This window comes from Monomorium pharaonis, chromosome 3 (assembly GCF_013373865.1).
Source record: "Monomorium pharaonis isolate MP-MQ-018 chromosome 3, ASM1337386v2, whole genome shotgun sequence".
Taxonomy (NCBI): Eukaryota; Metazoa; Arthropoda; class Insecta; order Hymenoptera; family Formicidae; genus Monomorium; species Monomorium pharaonis.
The window spans coordinates 33,033,838-33,056,895 of record NC_050469.1 but is presented as its reverse complement, the minus strand read 5'-3'; the positions used below and the strand labels follow the sequence as shown (position 1 = coordinate 33,056,895).

Sequence of the window (23,058 nt, the reverse complement as noted above, 5' to 3'; positions counted from 1 at the left end):
CGTACACGTGTATGTACACGCACAAATTATTTTACAAAAATAATGATATTAATATTTTGTGCTAACTATAAAAATGGATATTTATATGATTTATACTAAAATATCTACTGTATTACTGTCCTTTAGCCAGTATTCATAATTTGACCTTGTAATAATTGTCTTAGGTTTATCTTTAAAAATAGTATATCGTTATTTCTTTTACTACAAAACATTTGAAGATAAACTTAAGACAATCTTAAATATAAGATCAGATTATAATACAAACCTTTGGTATTAAAATATTAGTTTCTTTGCGCCCATACAAGGATAAAATAAAGAAGAAGAATAATATAAAGCAGATAAACAAATATTTTATTACAACTAAATGTTTTTATTATAAAAAAATTTTTCCAAAAAATGGCGCAGCTAAACCGAATACGCACGAGATAAAAATAGAGAAATAGATAAAGAAAGAGAGAGAAAGAGAGAGAGGGAGAGAGGGAAAGAGGAAGAAGGAAGAGAGGGAAAGGAAGAGGGAGAGAGAGAAAGAGAGAGAGAGAAAGAGAGTTTAATATAATGGCAATTATTTTTTGTTATCTGTGTGCCAAAATGTGGTTTCTTGAATGCCTTGGGTCCTCCCGAATTGACAGGTTAGCCAAGATTAGGTTCGCGAAAGCGATAAAGCGTCGGTAATTCTGCGAGAGTTACCGTATGCGTGTCGCGAAATGACGTGCATGCAAGTGTAGTAACAATAGCGAAATGAAAAATGATGAAACGTGCAAAAAAGTCACATTGGAAAGTTTTTCAACATGACTTATGATATCTATTAGAAGCCAAAAACTAATAATGTTAAAGTGCTGGAATCGGAATCGCTTTACCCACGAAAAAGTGACACGAAAAAGAACACTTTTGACGCACTGGTAAACAAAATAAATCTTTTTTAATATTTATAAATATTTATAGTAAATATTTTGTGTTATCTGAAGTAGAAATCAAACTCCTTTTGCAGAAACTCAAAGCGATGACACCTTGACGTGATTGTCAATAACAATTATTATTTCTGTTAGTAATTTGATAATATTAGCCAGTATAAAATTCAACAATTATTGTCTTAAATCCTTCCAAATAAGATATTGCGTTTGCTTTCCCTTACGGCTCATTCGCGAACGTAATCTAATAATGTAATGTATCGTAACATTAACTTCGAGTGCTTTTTCTAACGATACACCATAGAGTGAGTCCTAGATGCGCACAGTAATAAACGAACACAGCAGGCTGAGTGAAACGGACATAGTAACAAACGGACACAGATCAAACGGACACAGTAACAAACAGACACAATGCGAAACGAACACAGACTAAACGAACACAGTAACAAACAGTCACAGTAATAAACAGACACAGTAACAAACGGACACAGTAATAAACGGACACAGTAACAAACGGATACAGACCAAATGCGCACAGACCAAACGGACACAGTCGCAAACCCATGTGGTGCAGAAAATCCTTTGCACACACACACACACACACACACACACGTGCAAGAGGGCTTTGCCCCTTCTCCCTCCCGCACTCACCCAGTCGGTAGGGGTGCCCTGAAACGTCGCAACCTATGTAGTAAGTCCGTTTGTTACTGTGTCCGTTTGGTCTGTGTGCATTTGGTCTGTGCGCATTTGGTCTGTGTCCGTTTCGCACTGTGTCCGTTTGTTACTGTGTCCGTTTCGCACTGTGTCCGTTTGTTATTGTGTCCGTTTCGCATTACTCAGTTTGTTACTGTATCCGTTTGGTCTGTGTCCGTTTCACTCAGCCTGTTGTGTCCATTTATTACTGTGCGCATCTGAGACGCTCCCACACCATAATTGATAAGTACTTTTATAAATCAATACACTTCTCATTTATAATTCGCGCAATATATTTAAACAATCCAAACGATATATACACTTAATATTTATTTCTCGTGAAGTGGTTATGTGTCATAATTGATAGCGATCTATAGTGGCCGCTCTTTTTCTATTGATAGTTTGAAATCGAAAAATTGCGAGTATCTTAGACGAGTGCCTTTAGCATCAAAAATGTGCCATAAAAATTTTACATTTTTACTTTGCAATACAATATCTTTATTCATAAGTCACATAGAGAAAAATGAAAAGTTTTCTTATATAAATCAAACACAATCTATCAATTGGATCCACTCAGAACTTGATCAGCTTATCCATTATTGAGATCTCGAGTGATTACAGTTTGCGTAATCACGTAAAAGACGTAGGACACTTGCGCTGCGCGTTTACTTGACGCGCGGCACTACCGTGTTTTTTGATAATTTCAATAAAAGTCGTTAATTTGTTATTACAGAATATTTCGATGCAAACATTCCTATTTCTAAGAAAATGCTCTTCAACAATTATTCTTTTCATAAGTATAAATAAAAAATACGACAAACGATAAGAAAGTTATTGTAAGTTACTGTACAATAAAACATTCTTGTTTTGATTTTAAAGTACACAAACTGCATATTTAATAATTGATTTCCATATTGATTTAATATATTGATAGCTATATAGAATTGGTGACTTTACTTATAATATAATTATATAGTACATACAAATTATTATACTGCTCAGTGAATACAGGAAAACCGCCGATACTATATTGCTGTTAATATATTAATTAATTCTCATTAACAAATTAATTTTCGAAAATGTATACTTTTAATATAATTGTTATATTAAAAAATTTAATTAACATTTAATATTATTGATTAATATTTTAATTATAATGTAATTATTTAAATTTTAAATAATAATTAGTACTTAATAATATTGATTAATAAATATATTTTAAGTAATTACAATTTTTTTTAAATAACGCGAATAAAAATTAAAGTTTTAGAAATATATTATACTATTCTTATTAAAAATCTATATTATTTTCAAAAATTTATTTACTTGTTATTATTAAAGTTTCATTCAAAATGTATTAAATAATTAATATTTGACGATATCGCTGTTGCTATGCTCTAAAGAACTTTAATTAAAAATAACTTTCGAATAAAAAATAAATTAATATTAAATAAAATTTCAAATAAAAATAATTTAATATTAAAAATGCACAAGAATAAAAATGTTTTTTTCTGTTTCTGAAGTTTGCATTGTCTGTACAAATTTTGTTAATGTTGCAATTGCACTGGTGGACAATGAGATAATTTGCAACAAAGTAAGGAACAAATTGTAAATCCAATTGAAAGACCATCGTTTTGGTACTTTTTAATTATAAAAGGCGATAGAAATAGTATATTTTTTATAGCAAGAAATATATATTTCTATTGAAATTATATATACTATACGTATACAGACTCTTTTATTGGGCAAAACTAAACTAAAAGTAAATAAAACGCTAATAGAATCAAAGCTAGTTGGAGTTTAATAAAAATTTAATAAATTAAATGTACACACGTTTTGGCACATTGTTTTCGGCCATCTTTAGTGTAACAACTAAGTTCACAGTTAATGCATCAATCGTTAATCTGAGTTTCTATAGTCGAAAATTGACCATCCTTTCTTGTATACTTTTGGAAAGATTACAATGTGTGTTAATAGATTAGAGTCAATAATTGCGGAGAAATTGCAAATTGATAAAAGCTTAAGTGGAGATGTAAATTTTCAATAGAAAATGCGCCAACTATAAAAATAAATATTTATACAAACTAAAAAATAATAAAATAATGAAAAATTATAAAAAATTAGTAACAATTACTATGAAAAATTAGAATTTATGAACAAATTGTTATTTATTTATATTACAATAAATTGTTTTTATTATTTTCTATTAGTAGAGCCAAATTTTTTTCAATAAAATGTTTATCTTTATTATGATTTCTTGGGTTTCTCTATAATGTTAATATGTTAATCAAAACTCTTAGAACACTTCACCATAGAACTATATTATTAAATATATTTTAATTAAAAGTAATATAATAAATAATAAATAATAAATTTTCTAGTTTTTATAAATACTTGGTACTATAGACGCGCGCTTCACGCACGCTATTTAACTTTGTTTTTTACTTTTTAAAAATAAATTGTAACAATAATTATATAGATATAATCATTTATACAGTGAGAAAAAAAATTGCTAGATACAAATAAATATTTCTTTGAATAGTGCTAATAACATATTTTATAGAAAATCAATAATGTTTATTTCAAACAAATAATATTTTCTAAATTATAGAAAACTAGTACTTGTTTCAAATAAATATTATTGATGTTCTATAAAATATTGTTAGCACTATTCCAAGAAATATTTATTTAAATCTAGTATTTTTTTTCTCAGTGTACAAACTACCCTGACTAGAAATTGGCCTGATGTATCATAAGGACCTGATCGGGTAATTTTAAAGCATCCTTTACTAAGACCATCCCGATTAGCTCCATTATCCAATCGAGCTAACCATAGCACAGCCGAAAGTAAAGTTAAATCATGTAATCTTATCAGGCCCTGATAAGGATTTGTTGTACGTGCCTTGTCAGAAAATATTTTTACATATGCAAATTTTCATAGGATTATATAAGCTCGATCAGGACATGTAGTCCTACCCCGGCTAAAGATTGGCTCGATATATATCATAAGAATCTGATCGGGTAATTTTAAGGAACACAAAAAAGGCAACACGAAATAAGTACAGCAAAAGAACTATCAGCATCGCGAAAATTTATTAACAATAAAATCGGTAACATCTCCTTTTTAACCCTCGGAGAACACATCTATTTTTTCGATCACGAAGAACACTGTGGGCCAATCTGATCCTACACACACTTTGATCGTCCACCATTTTAAATTGACGAGTGCGATCAGCTTGAAAAAATTTCCAGATGTACTTGGAACATTGTTAAATCAATTGATACAAATAAAAAGTGCTGTTGGAATTATTTACATATTTTAAAAAATTCACAAAAAATTATTTTTTTGAAAAAAACGTAATTTACGAAAAAAATTGTATTTTTTTATGTTTTTAATATTTCTGGCTAAAAATTTACGTGTGTATTCTTAAAATGCAGTAGAATCAAGAAAAAAATTGTACTTTAGTGTACCTTAAAAAAAAAGGTATTTATTTTGTTAGGTAATAAAAGTGGTTTTTAAGATTAAAAAAATCAAACATTTTTGTAAAAAAATTTAAAAAAATTCATTTCTTATTACATATATGAGAATACTTCATTATTTAAATGACTTGTGATAAAAGTTAACTTATTTATCGTCGGCGTCGGCTTCACTATAATCTAAATACGACGTGTCAGTGTTTAACTCTACTGACACATTATCTTCCTCAGAAGAACTGTTGCCATCGAAATATTCTTGCTCGACACGTACTAAGGCATTTTGAATACGTGGCCGCAAACTATATGCCATCGTGCTCACTCATTGTAAAATCGACGCTTAGTACACAACAGGGTCAGAATGACCCTGCACCGATTTTGAATAATGCTCAACACCTATTAGGTGTTGCGCTGTACAAAAGGAGCATCTTAACATATAGTTAGTACCCCAAACTACAGGTAGAAGGCCTCAGGCCCGCCAATTTTCAAAATGCTTTCAAGATATTTACAATCAAATTCGAGGTAAGGGTCAAATTGACCCTATGTGTTCTCCAAGGGTTAAGAGTGAAGCCATTCTTATAGTTGGCGTATTTTTCATATCATTGCTTTTGTAAAGAAAATTAATTTTTTCTTTCTATTTAAAACAATTTCTTGTGATTTCACGTACATATACATTTATTTTGCGAAAAAATGTATGATATATCAAACAGTTAGGAGTAAATAAAAAATATAAATATAATAACAAATATAGATAAAGAATATGTATTTTTTTATATTCTTATATTTTATCATTAATCGAGTAGGATTTTATAGTTTTACTTTTTCCGATTAAAATTCCTAGATAAAAAAATTCCTCACGAGTTTGCGAATAAAAAACTTATAAATAAAAATATATGAATATCTTCCAAACTTTTACAAACACATTATTATTAAACACACACACACACACACACACACACAATCCGTTAAATGTTTTCGAAACTATATAAAACCATATAAAAGGAATTTAATTCTATCATCAAACATTTTGACTTTAATTATATCCTAAGTACAATGAGTGTGGACATCACCAGGAAGTCACCATCTTCATTTTTAATCGCGAGGTTTGCTAAAACACCCCCCTCCCTCCTCTCTCTCTCTCTCTCTCTTTCTCTCTACATTCGGCAATCAGACACAAAATTAGCACAAAAACACTTCAACTATATTTCGATGTATTAATTCGATTACTTATATACAAGTTTCAAAAATCAAATAAAGTCATCATTGTGATATGTATTTTTCTTGAACTCCTATAAAGTGGTGCGATTTTCTTTCAAGTTACGTAGATTGTGTGTGTGTGTGTGTGTGTGTGTCGCGAGCGCTCAATGTATTCATGCATCATCCTCGAATTCCATCTCTTACTCAGTAAAAATTGGAGCCCGGTTCGTGTCACATTTGATTTGCTGGGTTATTGAAAATAAAGTTTTTTATTTTTTGAAAATTGTTACTTCGTGTCGGCGTAAATATTTAATTTAAATTGTTCGAAGATGTTTGAAAATGCGCGTCTATCACAATCGCGCATTATTATATTGTAGCAAGAAAAACAAATAAAATGAAAAATAATTGCAATTACGTAAACGTTGCAATATTTTCGAGTGGCAGAGGTCGGCGTTCTCATTCACGACTAGTCAATCACGTACTGATAAAATCATAAATCGCCCGAGTTATAATTGCTTTATCTCACACCGAGGAATGAAAAATACACTAAGAAAAAAGTATTTGACTGCATTTACATGTTAAAATAATTAAAATCATTAAAAATTCTATTTTTTATAGTTATTACTGCTTTAATAATAGCAATAATAATATACAATGTGTTACACTAACAAAAAATAGCAATATAATTTAAATACAACTATAATTTAAATATTATTTGTAAAATCCAAATGTAATTTATAATCATTTATAGCCTTTATAATTTTATGTACATTATTATTATTTATTATTGTTACTAGCATTATGTTATTATTAAACACAATATTATTAGCATTAAGTTAATATAACAAATATAAAAACGGAGCTGGTATACATTTTACATGATAAATTTTTGAGTTTTAAACTATCATATTGAATTAAAATAAATATCTTTTTTATATAGATATAAATAATTATAGAGATATATAATAATTATTTTAGTTTTAACAGACATCTACTCATGAGTTGTCGCCTAGTTGTAAGTCACTCATAACCTCTTTGTCCCAATGGTAAGTCACAGTAGTAAGTCTCAGTAATAAGTCAGTCATTTTTTGTTAAGACCTATTGTTAAAAAATAAAGTTACATATTTTTCTATTACTTAACATTATGTCGCTTCCGAATAAAAGGGCATTAACTTAGAAGTCATTTAAAAAGAACATTAACTCGAAAACCGGTTAGAAAAGGGGTTAACTGGGACAGTTTGACAAAAATGTAACATTATGCCTAATAGACGTGATAGTGTATAATTGTATTATATGCCTTTTTAAATATGTTTAATAACACAGCTACACAAAAAAAGTAGTCTGGCCTGTATACCAGATCCATGTATTTCTATGAATTTTGGCCTGTTGAATCCAAATTTAATGTCAGAATCGGTAGATTGGTTCGCTATTTCGAGGAAACTTCAAAAAAAGCTCGAAAATCCACAAAACGAACACTTTCGCTGATGTTTTCCTCGAAACAGCGAACCAATCTACCAATTCTGACATCGGATTTGGATTCAGCAGGCCAAAATCCATAGGAATACATGGGTCTGGTATACAGGCCAGACTACTTTTGTTGTGTGGCTGTACATGTAATTAATTGTTTAATGAAATAAATTAAACAGCAAAAATGATTTATTATTTGGACATGACTTACAACGAGGACAGCTACCTTGACATTTCCGTATTTTTCTTTTATTATTTCATATTTTATTTAGCCATATATACGTATTTCGAGTTATACATAGTTAAATCGTACAGTACGGAGTTTTGTTAATTTGTATATAGCCTTCTAAGTGCGCTAACGTATCACAATCAACACAGTCTCTTGTTGAAAGTTTTTACATCAAAATAGTTATTCGATAAGTTGATTGCAATTTTACTATTAATCTGTAAAAGTAACTCCGGCATTTAAGCTGCAGAAATAAAAAAAAGAGAGTAGGTAACTTCCACGCAATTACTCTTACACGTCATTATGTTATATTAGTATCTTATTATAATTTCAGATCTTCACTATTAATATTAAAAAAACTATCATGAGAATAATTTTTTTAATCGCGATTATGTATTACAACCTATATGATTACTATAAAAAAATGTAAAGAACTTAATAATTATTTCGTGATACATAAATATACAAGATAATATAGATTAATAAATAAATGAACTGTATCAAAGACCAAGTGCTTAGCTTTTTTTATTCTTTGTTTAGCTTAATATTTTGTATATTTGTATATCTGTTAGGAATACATGAAATTTTTCGATATTATAATTTGAATTTTATTAATATAAAAAAGTGTAATAATTTTTATTTTCTAATTTAAAAAAAAAGAAAGGAATAAAATCTCCTATTCCTTTTTCCTTCTTTTGCGGATATAGCTTTAATGTATCTATTATTTTTCCATAGCAATTTTTTAAAATTTCTTAATTATACATATATTGTTCAAATTATTAGAAAAAAATTAATACACTTTATTAGTGTACTTCAAACACAAACTTTGAAACGTGCAAGAATTATTATTATGAAATATACACGATTATTTTTCGTACATTTATCATATTTTTGTACTCTAATAAACTTTTTAAAAATATTTTATAAGTTATTATACTATTTTACTGCATTATTTGTAATCATTATTCATACATTTTTCATATCCTACCCATGAAAGGCCGTCCTATCTGTATGACATATACGAAAATAGTTTCTAAAAGTTTTTTTGTTAAATATAGAAAATACAAATTTCATATTTTAAATTTTTTGTAGTAGTAGATAATATAAAGCTTTTTTTGTTAAATGTGCACCGAAGTCTCTTTTGTATCACTTTTTTATGGGTCGCCAATTTCAGCACATTATTGCACAGTTTTTGTCCTCTAATAGATGGAATAAATCGTGAGGAAAAACATTTCAGCACACCTTTTTTAGCACGTTTGATCATTTCAACATTCACATGCGCGTCATTTTGCGACACGCATATGGTAACTTTCAGAGTTGATCGATACTTCGTCGCTTTTGCAAACCTAATCTAACCTAACCTTGGTTAACCTGTCAATTTGCAAACATGCTAAAAAAGTCGTGCTGAAATGTTTTTCGCCACGACTCACGTCTATTATCTATTAGAAGACAAAAACTTGCAATAATTAAAGTGCTGAAATTGACAGTGCAGAAATTAAAGTGCTGAACTTTACCCACAAAAAAGTAACACTTTTGACGCACACAGAGAGAAAGATTTCTTTAGATTTAATAAACAATTTTGTTCGACTATTTTAAAGCATATATTTCTTTGGTTTTAATAAATTTTATACACATTTTTTTAGATTTAATAAAATTTATTAGAAACAAAGAAATATATGCTTTGGAATAGTTGAACAAAATTGTTTATTAAATTTAATAAAATCTTTCACTCTGTGCACATGTAACAAAACATTTATTTGCGTTTAGTGTTACATATATAATTCTTATACATCTAATAATAATAATAAAATATCAACAATTTACAGTTTATTTGTTGAACATATTTTTCAATGAATTGCATATCTTCTTTTTCATAAATTTTTCAAACAAATAAAACTTTTAAATTGTTTTATGAATACAAAAATTGTTATATTGCCTTCTTGAATACATACTCGGTATCATAAAAATATGTAAATATAACATACTGACATCAATATGCCATCTATATTTTAAGTTACAAAAAGAGTAGAAACATATTTATGCAAAATTTTACAGTTTTACATAAAAGAATTATGCATGGATGGTATTCCTTTAGCAATTTTTCTTTTCGATTGTTCGTATTCATGGACATTTTTCGCGAGAATAGAAAACAAAATTTTTAACCATTTTTTTCGCTCTTTTTTTGTATTTCTCGTCTCTATCATATCTTATTTAAAAACAAAGGACAAAATTTCAATGTTAATATTCAGTTTATAAGCAATGTTAAAAGAATGGTAGGATATACTATACATATATGTAGGTATATTTTAAGGTAGTTCTCTCCGATCAGTGGTATTCAACTTAAAACTGTATAATGCACTATGCACTATCGAGCTATACAGAATAGGTTGAGTATACTTAATTATCGATATAGAATGAAAGGCACGCGGTGTGCGTGCGTGCGTGTGTGCGTGCGTGCGTGCGTGCGCGCTGTGTGTAGCTGCGATGAAACAGTGGGGTCTTTCTAGGTTCATTATGTTTCAATTTGTTTCAACCGCCATTCATACGTACATCGTTGATTGGCCAAATCGAGATAAAAGATAATAGGTCTTATTTATTATGCGACAAATCTACGTTTTCTCAATTCACTCTCGCATTGTGTATGGTTTTATCGATTTATCAAATTTTTTTGTCCTAAGCATAATTTATATATGCTTCTGTCGATAAAAAACTTGACACCTACAATGATGATTCACGTCTATCTACCATCCACTGTCATCACCTATACACTTATCAATACCGCGTGTATTGATAACATTTTTTTTTACCGCGCGTTTGACGCCGTGATTTTATCAAAAAGGTGCGCTTGCACAATCGTCCAAATCCAGAGATATTAAACCATCTAATGCAAAATAAATTATTCACGGGAAGTACCCTATTTACCTCACAAATATATTACTTGAGATATCGCTACGCATCCGTCTGCGATGCTGTGTAAATCCGCTGTATTGTGTAGTCGTTCATAAAGCTATGTAGGTTGTACGCTATTCGTTCATAATGCATCGTATATCTTACAGCTTCATAGGATTATAATTCTGTTCTTCAGGATGTTACATATTTCATTATCTTTACGTGATACATATATCTTTACGATACATAATGTTCCAGATTTACTGTGTTAATGAAAACTTAATTTATTGACAATATATAATTTGAACATATAAGCAATTTAATTGACTAACTTCCTCATTCAAAAATTATACATGTTACTAAATAATATAATATTGTTAGAAATATTTTTTTTTCCTTTTCTCCAAATGGAATCTACCACAATATCTAGTAGATTTTTAACTAGAAATCTACCAAATATTGTGATATATATCTGAGATACTTTATATAGGTGAGTCTATGTTAAATTGCAGCATTAAAATGCATCAGTTAAATTTAATATCATTGAATATCCGTAACAATAGAAAACAATTATAGGTAGATCAACATAAGTATGTCAGTTAATGCTGTAAGAAGTACATAAAATGTGATACGGTTGATAGTTGAACATAAAAGTGATATCGACGTCAAGTCTATTAGGACTTATTACCGCCCTGAAATAAACATTAGAATATAGGAAACAGATAATGAAAATGTATGTAAACATACGCAAATATGAAGAAAATATGCAAATGTACACTACATGTAACGTAAACAGGATGCCACCATCCATATCAAGTTTATACTACCTTCCAATGACATATCTCTCTTGCTAGTCAGACAATAGCTTTTTCTTACGCGCGCGCGCGCGCGCGCGCGCGCGCGCGCGCGCACACACACACACACACACACACACACACACACACACACACACACACACACACACACACACACACACACACACACACACACACAAAATCGCAGTATGACAATTATATTTATATAATTATCAAAACACAAATTATTAAGAGCTCAGCATATGCAAAGCAATAAATAATACGAGAATACAGGTCAATACACCGAGCCAAGAACAGTTATCCTCATACATAATAATTTATTGACTAACATAAAAATATACTAAGTATAAACACGAATAAAAACTAATGTGCTATATAATATTAAACAAACTTTCAAAACGCTTCGAAACGTTAGATAGACATTAATTATAGATCAATTAAAGCAACTTCTCAATTCACGCTTCATATGTAGGACAGACAAAAAAACATTTTAACACCAGAATTAAAAAACATGCTAATAATTTTAAACTAGAATCGTCTAGACACTCTGTAGTAACAGAACACATGCTAAAAAACTACTTATTTGATTGGAATAACGTTAAGATCTTAAATTTAAAACCAAGTTACTAGAAAAGGTTAATTTCATAAATGATTCATTAAAGAGCAAATTAACAACATATATTCTGTCCAAAATGAGTAGCAGACAATAAGTCAGTTCACTTCTGACTGACGAACGTTACATTCGCTTTAACGCTTGGTCTAAATCTGATTTCTATATTCTGTATAATATTATCTGCAACTAACATAAGTAAATCTATGTGTGTTTTTTTACAATACACATAGATTTACTTATCGGTTTATTATCTCCATAAATTACACATGGTTCCTTTCCGTTTTGACCATTTTAGATGTCTCCAAATATTTTTTTACTAACAATTTTGACCGGAAATACTTGCACTTTTAATATTCTGACTCTACGTTTTTTTTCGCTATCGAACGGGAAAAATACTAAGAACTCTACGTTTTTTCATCAACAAACGGAAAAATGCCGTCTTTTTTCTTTTTAATATGTAAAACGATTTGCGGAATATTGTATTATTTTTTTCTATTACTTATTTTATCTGTATGACACAATTTTACCGACGATATGCAATGATTTTAAATTTTTTCGAACATTTATCAATTATTAATAGTTTAATTATACTCTAGTTTTAAAATTATATATACAGTTATTTTTATTACGACTAATGAAGACTGTAAAGTCGAAACGTTTCGAAAGCTTATTTAATATTATATAGCACATTAGTTGTTATTCGTGTTTATATTTATACTTTTATGTTAGTCAATAAATTATGATGATAACTGTTCTTGGCTCAATTGACCTGTATTCTCGTATTATTTACTGCTTTATATAATTATATTTATTTCTGATTATTATGATTAAATTTTGGTATACAACCAGAATATTTAGTTAATATGATAACTATATTAAAACTTTCTGATTGAATCTACAAAACTAGTGCACAGCACGGTAATCAAATAACTGCGGCAATGTTTTATTTCTTCTAAGATACACTGTAATTTATATTGCATATCATTACTAGTTAAAACTATTTATTTTATTTTATTATTCACATATCTTAATACTTTATTATATTAATTGGATTAATAAATTAATTATTAAATTAATTGGAAACTATATCATAATTTGTAATAAAATTTATTCACAGTTGATAGAATATACATTACTAACATTATAACAGTAATAACTATAAAAATGGAACTTTTAATAATTATTTTATTATGCCATTGTAGTCACAATTATCAAACTTTTCTCTTAATATACGCACGGATGTAAATTAACGTTTTTTCTTGCAAAGCATTGCTTGCAAGTTTACTTTTGAAAGAATGTTGAATTAACACAAAATTTAACTTTATCTATTTCTATTGTCAATCAAATTTTTTCTTTTTCTATTGTAAATGGCACAGCGCTGTTTCAACTCTTACTACATATACATATATTAGCTACGGTCTGAACATAAAAACCGGGAATTGTGTATTTGTAAAAAACTTCGATTTATTAGGAAACTTGACGTAATAATCTGATAATCTTGATCGCTCTTTTAACGAAATAATAAAGATTATCTTCAGAATTTGTTGCCACACTTTAATTCTCTAAAATTAAACTAAATCACATAGCACTATTTTTATTATTTCCGATTATTTCTGTTCTTCATTGTTTCTACCCTTAAGGACGACGGGTCGATTTTAACACATCCACAAATGTAACGTAAGTTATATATGTAATTTTACATTTTTTGGGTCGCTGAATACTGTGGCAATATTCTTATCCATCTAAATCAAGAAAAGTGGTCATAAGTTAAGAAGGTCAAAATAAGCCATTTTGATTGATTCCTTTAAAGTAAATTTTAATCGTTTTTCCACAGGTTAAGAATATTACCACAACATTCAGCGACCCCAAAAACATAAGGAAATGTATATAACTTAAGTCTTCGGCACACGATACGATTTTTCATGTTAAATTGCATATGAAACGTCTTATTACGTGTCTTGATTGGCTCGGATAATTATATTACCAATCGTAAGCCGATCGTAAGATGCCTCATACGTGCTAGCATGAAAAATCGTATCGTGTACCGAAGGCTTTACACTGTAGATCCAAAATCGATCAATTTTACTCATCATCTTTTATTTTACATCTATTCTTATACTAAATTCTACTAATGAAAATCCTTTTCTTTTCTGCTTCTCTCATTTTCTCCTTTAATCCCTTTTTTTCTCTTCTCTACCGTAGTCGCCGTTATATCCGCCACACTTCCGGAAAGCAACTGAATAATTCATGCATTCAACTTTGACGAAGCGTCCGATCAGAGTGTTCGTCCGATTTATATGCACATGTAATTTTTATCGAAGTTGTTAAAGTTTGAATACCGTTTGTTTAAAATAAAAGCTAAGATATATAATTTATTACTTATTTAGTGTTGAATAAGGAATATTAAAAAAATTCTTAAGGCAAGATAAAAACTATTCACTCTAAATTATTCTACAACTGTTTTTAAATAATCATATTTTTATAATTATGGAGATATTCAACGTTGAAATAATCACTATTCTAATAAAACTGTACATTAGATAGCAATACTAGTAGCAACATAACACATACCCTGCACGTGTACTGCCTAACGTAACTATAATTTAATAATATGATATATTATTATAATATTTTTATTCTAACTTCGTAGCTTTCGTGTAATGATGAGATTATCGCAGAGATTACTGAAAAACGACTAATTGCTATTTGAAATAAATTATTTCTTTAAAGGTATGCAGCGTTCAATAACGACGTGATAATACTCTTCGTAAAGCACCTTTAAATACTTGTCTTGTAATAACGTTAGTTGTGATATAAATTTAACTCTTATTTCTCCTTCTCGTGTTTCTATTGATTCTATTGACTAATAGATATTTCAGTTAAAATTAACTTGATGCTTTAATAAGTTAAAAAATATGATTTTTATTCACGCAAAGTACATTTGCACTCATTTTAACATATACCTCTTAACGAGATTGCAAAATTGCTATATATTCTCTTGTAGATTAAGAAGAAAGTTTGCAGAAATAATATTACGTTTGTGATTATAATTGCAATTTTTATATTATTTACATATTCAAACAAATATGCAATTGTAATATTTAAAGGTACGTGAAGCATATGGAATAATATCTTGAATTTATTTTATATTTTATCGCGCTTTATCTATACGTTATACTATTTTGTTTTCTCATAATTTTTTTAAATTACTTTCACGTTTATAGATTTTGGTTTTCGTGGTACTTTTATATTTGCTAATAAGGAACACTATTCCGAAGTATGTTGATATAAAATATTATCATTATCTAGAACCACTCGTTATCCATACACATTTGCACACATGATTTTATTGACTCCGTCACTTAACTTCACATTGGAGTGTCTTAAAAAGATTTTAATCAATTATTTCCGCGTTTTTGATAGAACAAGCAGCCTCTAATTATGGTATTCGAATTGTATCACTGTACTCGAATGTAAACATTATAATACAATAACGTCGCAATTTTGTGAGTGCGCGCGCGCGCGCGCGCGTGTGTGTGTGTGTGTGTGTGTGTGTGTGTGTAAGCTTTAAATAAATAAGGAATTTATTTAAAAAATAATGATTACGCTGGCAAAATATCTATCTTCGGAATAGTACAGAACAAAATATGATTGAAGAAAACCTACAATAAAGACTAAACACGAAACTAGAAGTGAAAATCCTATCTAGTGATGGATTTAAAAACATTTTTGTAGCATAAAGTAAATCCGACATTCTGTTATCTTCGGACAATTAGTTTCATAACTATATATAAAATTGTGTTATTTATTTAATATACCGTTCTGCACAACTTCACTATTATTTAATATACATTTCATATTTTAAGTAAAACACTTCTAAAGTAGAACCGGCGTTTTGTTACAATTTTATTTAAATATACATTTTTTGACATCCAATTTTTATTAATATCAGAACAGTAAAGCTTTTTAATTTAAACACAAGTATGTTTTTGATGAAAATGTATCACTAGGATTTTCACTTCCAATTACTTCTAATAATTTTTCTTTAAAATCATAATATTTAGTAGGATAATATTTTGTACAAAAAGCATGAAATAAACTTCCATTACTCTATATTCGAACAATTAGTTTCGCGTGACTGTACATTTTGGATCGTGCACTTCGAGAGACCTTCGATACGAATTTTGCGGAGAGTCAATAACATTGCGTCGTGTATCAAGAACATTTTATTTTCCCTTTGTATCATTGTATTCGAAGCTTTCGTTCTTCTCTTTCCACAAAGGTGTGCAAATAGATAGATAGCGGAAACGAAAAAAAAGGAAAGCAATAAATGTGGAAATTAAAAAATTATCACGTACCTATTCAGTTATATGTACAGACACTCCAATAAGCCGAAAAAAAATGTAGAATTTACACTGTTGCCTTGTCGCCGTTAAAATCGATCGACAATCTTTGTACCAGTTTGCCCGTGGGACTGCCACGAGTAGTAGCAGATAGTACTATACAGGAATAGCAGCTTTCGTTCAAGTAGTTAATTGCTCTGGACAGTTTTGCAGCAACACTCCGCGATCCGATTCTTGTTTCGTTAGCCGCTTGTCCGTCTGCTCTTATCTAACTGCTTGTATCAATTTTGACATCTTAAAAGAGTAAAGAACGCTCGAAGTCAGACCACTTCCAGATTCTTGAAGATTCGTCACTCTTCTTCGAATAAAGCTTTCAGAGTAAATTTCACTTCTCTGACGCAATTGCATCCTGTTGCTTCACTTGTTACATCAACGTAATGAAATTTTACATAAAAACAGAAAAAGGTAAATTGCATCGAGATATATATAGCTATGGCTAATCAAAATAATGAGTAGGAAAAAGAAAGGATATTAAGAAAAAGAATACAAATTCTTAAGTGTGAGAGAAAAAGAGAAACACGAGCACTCGCAATTTGCAACACTGAATATGACACGCGAAGCAACGCAATCAGATCAACCGAACGTTCGCCGTGTGACTGAATAGGGCAGGGGACTTTTACCGCCGAGCTGGATCCACCTCGCGCGGCGCAAGCGCTACGTTGCGCCGCCAAACTGCGCTGTCCTGTCCGGGAAGGATAGACTCATGGTAACGCCCTACGTAGAAAATTCACTTTCACATTCGTTTTCACATTTTACACATAATGTGCATAGAATATATTTTTAACAAGAACCCGAGAATAAACCGCTCGTTTGGGTTTTCTGAAAGCTAAAAGGAAAATAAGGGAAGAAAACACGGTTTGAAAGAAACTTATCAGCAGGATACTCTTCTCATATATATTCATGAAAAAAGTAGTGTATCCCTTTCATATAGGTATGTACCTTCGACACTTACGAAGATCCCTAACTCGAAAATTCAAAAAAATATGAAACTTTGAAACTATGATAGAGATTATCTTGATATAATAAATTATTCTTTATTATTTAAATTCACCTTGAAGCAGTAAAATCCTAAAAATTGATCTATTTTTTATCTTTGTTTTATTATTAAACAATTACATTTTAAAAAGTTTATAATCAATAAATTTTTCTGAAAGTTGTTTATCTCTGAAATATTGCTTTATCTCGTTTTATTGATAAATAGTAAAACTAAAACAAAAAATGGTCAATTTTCAGAAATCGATTTAATCTCTTCAAAGTAATTTCGGGCAGCAAAAGAAAATAATTTTTTATGTACCAAGATATCCTCTATGTATTGTCAAAGTTTTATCATTTTTGAATTTTTAAGTTAATCTTTCTTTGTTAAAAGTGCGAAATTTTTTAAATTTAAATCTATCAATAATTTTAAAGCGCAGAAAACTGCACTGCATTGCGTCTATCTGAGATTGTTGGATAAACGTAAAACTTTTTGTTTGTAACGGGTTTGAGAATGAAGGACAAGCTAAATTTCGAGATAAAAATATCGATTTCTTAGTGAAAAACAAGTACCCCTGTTATGCGATCATCTCTTTCATTATCGAGAAACTGTATCTTTTTTTAGTTTCTCGTGATTTCGAATAAAAGTTTGTACGTATATTTATATTACTTTGGCAAACGCGAGAAGTGTTAGTTTCTATAAATGGGATAATGGCAATTGATTCGTAGAAGGTAAGTAATTCAAACTTTGACTTAGCAGGCACTTGCAGGCGCCGTCCGCTTTCGCGTTTCTAGGGCTTTCGCGTAGTCCTCTCTCAGAGTTAAGCGAGCGGCCTCGGGCACAGGAGCGAGTAATTCTACAGTAATTTGAAACGATCTTATGGTTTCGTGCAGCAAAGAAACGAGGAAAAAACCTGACTCATCAAGTCGAGTTGAGCTTTCAAAATGAAAATCTTGCACGGTCTTCAATGCATTATTTCTCGCAGCGGATAACGTGAGAATACTTGACTTAGCAAACTATGACGGATTACTCTGCCGAGAAATATTCGATTATCTGAATGAACGACGTATGCCAGTCAAATAAATCTGTTAAAGATCGCTGAAACCCCTCGCAACTTAAAAGAAAAAATGTTTATTCATTAATATATAAGACATAAAGAATTATACGATCTTTTCATAGAAAATAAAAACGAATTCCTTGTCTCTCTCTCTCTTTTGCATAAAATTGTTGTTGTTAAACAATTTATTTCAAAGAAATATTTTATTCTAAACGCAAAACGTTTTTACGATTATTTCTAAATTGCTACGTTTTTTTTTTAACGCATTTTTTTACGTTTTTACATATTTACTTGTACACATTTAATAAATAAATGTGTATAATGAATGTCTACATAATTAAATGTTTATTAGTTTTTATATTATATAAATTTAAAAATAAAGTATAAAAAAATTATATCAATGGCTATAACATGACTTCAAACTTTCAACTTAACTAAAATAAAGAATTCAAAATTTTTAGTTTTTGCAAGTGACTATAATCTGAACTAGGATAAATTAAAAATATTGCAAATTGTTAAAATAACACGATTGTGAAAAAATAGACAACAAGTTTTTTAACAGAATTATTTACTTTACTTTTATAAAGAAATAATTAATTTATAGATATGACAATAATCCAAGTTTATGGAATAAACATACATGTATTTTATATACACACATGTATATATACACACACAAATTAAAGATGATAGGTTTAGTTTTTAGAAAACCAGCTGGCTAGAAGAATGTAACTTAATATCGATAAATATCAACAAGATCTTTTAAGACCTTATTTTCGAGATTCTAAATATTTAACAAATATTTAAAAAATCAATTTTTTTGCAATTCTAGATTAAAATACTCTCTTAAAATCGCCTTAGATTTCTTTTTGCATCATCCTTCATATTTGTGGCAGAGATCGAAAGTCTCGAGTACCGGAGACTATCCATCATTCATTGACCCCAAAGATGTTGTGGAAGCTAACTAAATTCTAAATAATGATTGGTAACATATTTTACCATATATATAGAAAACAAATTGTAGACGATATTAAACTAAAGACATTTTTCCGTATATAATTTTTTTCATGCAATAGTAATACTTATTGAGAGAGTACAAAATGATAAAGTACACACACACACACACACACACACACACACACACACACACACACACACACACCATTCTGGAAAAAAATTTCCAAATCTATAAAAGTTATAAGAGAAATTCTTGTTACAAAATTTATAACGTTTAATCGGTAAAACCTGTCTCCAGCATTCCTTTAAGAATATTTTCATTTGTAACTTCCAAAAATGTTGTGGAAAAATCAGAGTGATAACAAGCAAAACAAATTATCCGCGTCTGAATACTCATTGTGTCAGGCTCTCGTTATCATTGCGAAGCAGAGATCTACTATATGTTGTATGTTATATCGCGTTCAGGAGTTGAAGTGGCTCTTATCTCGGTCGTGCGCAAGGGTTTCGATTGGCGAACTAGCGCCATTAGTGAGCGAATAATACCGAGTACGATGAGAAATGTCTCGCAAACTCACTTGCGCGTCACGATATAAAAGATAGTATATTGCCATTCGATTGCGATACAACTGTAGAGGTCTAATAATACAATAAAGATCTGCTAAAATTAACCAGTAACAATTAATAAAAATTGTTTTAAGGACAGAAAAAGAGAGAGAGAGAGAGAATTAATTATACATTTCAATTTATTTTATTATTGCTACATCTATCTGGTAAAATATAAAAGAAAGATAATTTGTCTGTTTCTCTTCAGGAAACAATATATTTATCTCAATCAGAAACAATATGCATGTCGACGTTCCATTTATCACACATTATTTATATAATGGATGTTATCGATTATTTCTCACGAAGAAAAAATTGCTATTTGCCACAATCACAACACTAATTGTCCGAATACAGGAATATAGGAATTTATTATATGCTTCAAATGCATTAAATATTAATATTAAATATTAACATTTTTTATGAAAAAATTAATTAGAAGAGATTCTTCTCAATAATGCATTCCCATAAAGATATGCTTTTAATTTGTAATATAAAATAAACTTTTAGTATTCTATCGACAATTAATAAATGTTAATTGGAAATAGCGATAGAAAATGTTCAATTACTTTTAATTATAGTTATGAATTGTAGTTACCGAAAATTAACATAATTGAAAAAATAATACGATAAATAGGTCAATATATCGAGCCGAAATAAATTTTCCTAATACATTATAATTTATTAAATAAACATAATATAATTATAAACGCGACTAATAACACAGTGTTATTAATCGCGTTTATAATTATATTATGTTTATTTAATAAATTATAATGTATTAGGAAAATTTGTCTTGGCTCGATATATTGACCTATTTATTGTATTATTTTTGCTTGACATTAACGAGCCCTTTATATTTGTTTGTATTGTTGTTTAACATAATTGATTTTGGTAAAGCTTTACTCATTTGTTTACGATGAATTTTGATAAAGAGCAGTAAATTAATACAAGAATTCTATCATATTTTAAAGATTGAATCCTCTTATCACATAGTAATAGAAAACGATAATGTTTATTTCAAAATATAAAAAATAAAGCAATAATTACAATAGAGAACAATAAGATTTATGACAATATTTTTATATTGTATTAACTTTTTCTTATTGTTTTCTATTGATTTTTTTATGATAGAGTAGGAACCCTATAATTTCTCAAAGTCTGGCCATAAGACAATCAGTTTTGATTGGTTTGCTAAGTTTTCTCAACTCTTACGAAAGGAAAAACAAAGAAATAAAAAAAACTAAAAAAAATTAAAGAAGTTGCACTTTTTCATTTTCTTAGTATATTATTTTCAGCATACATTATTTTTTGTCGTAGAACTTTGACAAATTGCTTTACAGTTAGACTCTGATTGTAAGGTAATCTAAATGACAATGACAACGGTGATGACGATGGCAAACATCTTTAAAAGTTCGAAACTTAAAACTATTTAAAATAGATTATTAAATAAAACATATTCTTTTAATTTCTTCGCTGTCGTTATAAAGCTCTTTCAGATACACTGCTAAATCTAATTTAAGTTTCTTTACTTTTACAACGAATCATACCTGATTTTTTTAATGCATTCGAGTGTACTCACTTAAGTATGGTAATAAAATCGCTTAGTATCTTTATTTTGAATGGTTGTTTCAGATCCAAAATTAAGAATTTTATACCAATTGTATTGCGTATTTAATGTTGTTACATTAGTCTGTAAATCGTGATTTTTGTTTTACAATACAAATGCTTAGGGATAAAATTTTAACTTTTTATTTAAATCTAAGGCCCTTATTTTATTAAAGACAAAATAAAAAAGATAATTATGTAATCGTTACAAACAAACTTGTCACGCGTAACGACATTTTTTGTGATTTTACGCACTTGCAGAAGCGCTTATTTTTTTAATTATTAAGAAATCTTTTTGGAAAAATACTTTGTAAAAACGCTTTTTTTCGTATACTGTATTTGTTTATAGTAATAAAAATATAGTTTATGGTATATAAAAATTATAAACAAAAAAGCAAAAATAAACTGAAATACGAATTATACGATGTACTCGCAATAATTCGCATTTCTAAAGGTGAAAGGCTCTTTAAACCTTTCGATCGATAAACCAACCTCAATGGCGGAAAGATAGGGTAGTAGGGTAGTAGGTAGATAAACGGAGTGAACAAAATAATGCTCCATGAAACTTATTGACAAAATACACACACACATATTTTTTAATTCAAGCGTTTATTGTAAAAAACAAATTACTATACAATATTCTGTATACTATATATATTTTCTGAAACAATATTACAATATAAATTATAATGCAGAATTAATAAATAATCTCATAGTACATAATTAATCTCTATTTTTTTACTACAAGTAGGTTATTAAAATATATAACTTTAATTCAAAAATTTCTCTCTTTCTCTCTTATTTTGAATACGAATAAATAAATAACTAATAACCAAATAAATAACCAAATATAAAAATAAGAAAAACACTAACAATAATTCTTAAAAATAATAACTTTGTATTTTAATATGTAAAATAATCTTACTGATAAATTTTACTTAAGCAAATTGTGCAACAGTCGTATAATATATAGTATATATACACCATATGTATATATAGTATATATACATTATAGTATATAAAAATATATTTTAAGTCACTAAACCCCTAAAAAAATACGTCAATCATTTTATCACATTAGCATATTCAGTATGAAGTTTGATCATTATTATTTAATGATTATTCGTTGATTTGTAAAAAAGTTATCTTAATGCGTTAAAATCTGTCAAGTAAAA

At 28.8% G+C, this 23,058-nt stretch overlaps 1 protein-coding gene across 1 annotated transcript in view; it reads right to left on the bottom strand.

The window, feature by feature from the left end:
• The window catches only part of LOC105837049 (5-hydroxytryptamine receptor 1), a 108,350-nt gene extending 91,049 nt beyond the window's left edge, over nt 1–17,301 (bottom strand). The window contains exon 1 of the mRNA XM_028193856.2: nt 16,641–17,301. The gene's annotated coding sequence lies outside the window, so the exon portion shown is untranslated. The remainder of the gene's footprint in view (nt 1–16,640) is intronic.
• Nucleotides 17,302–23,058: the final 5,757 nt, after the last annotated feature.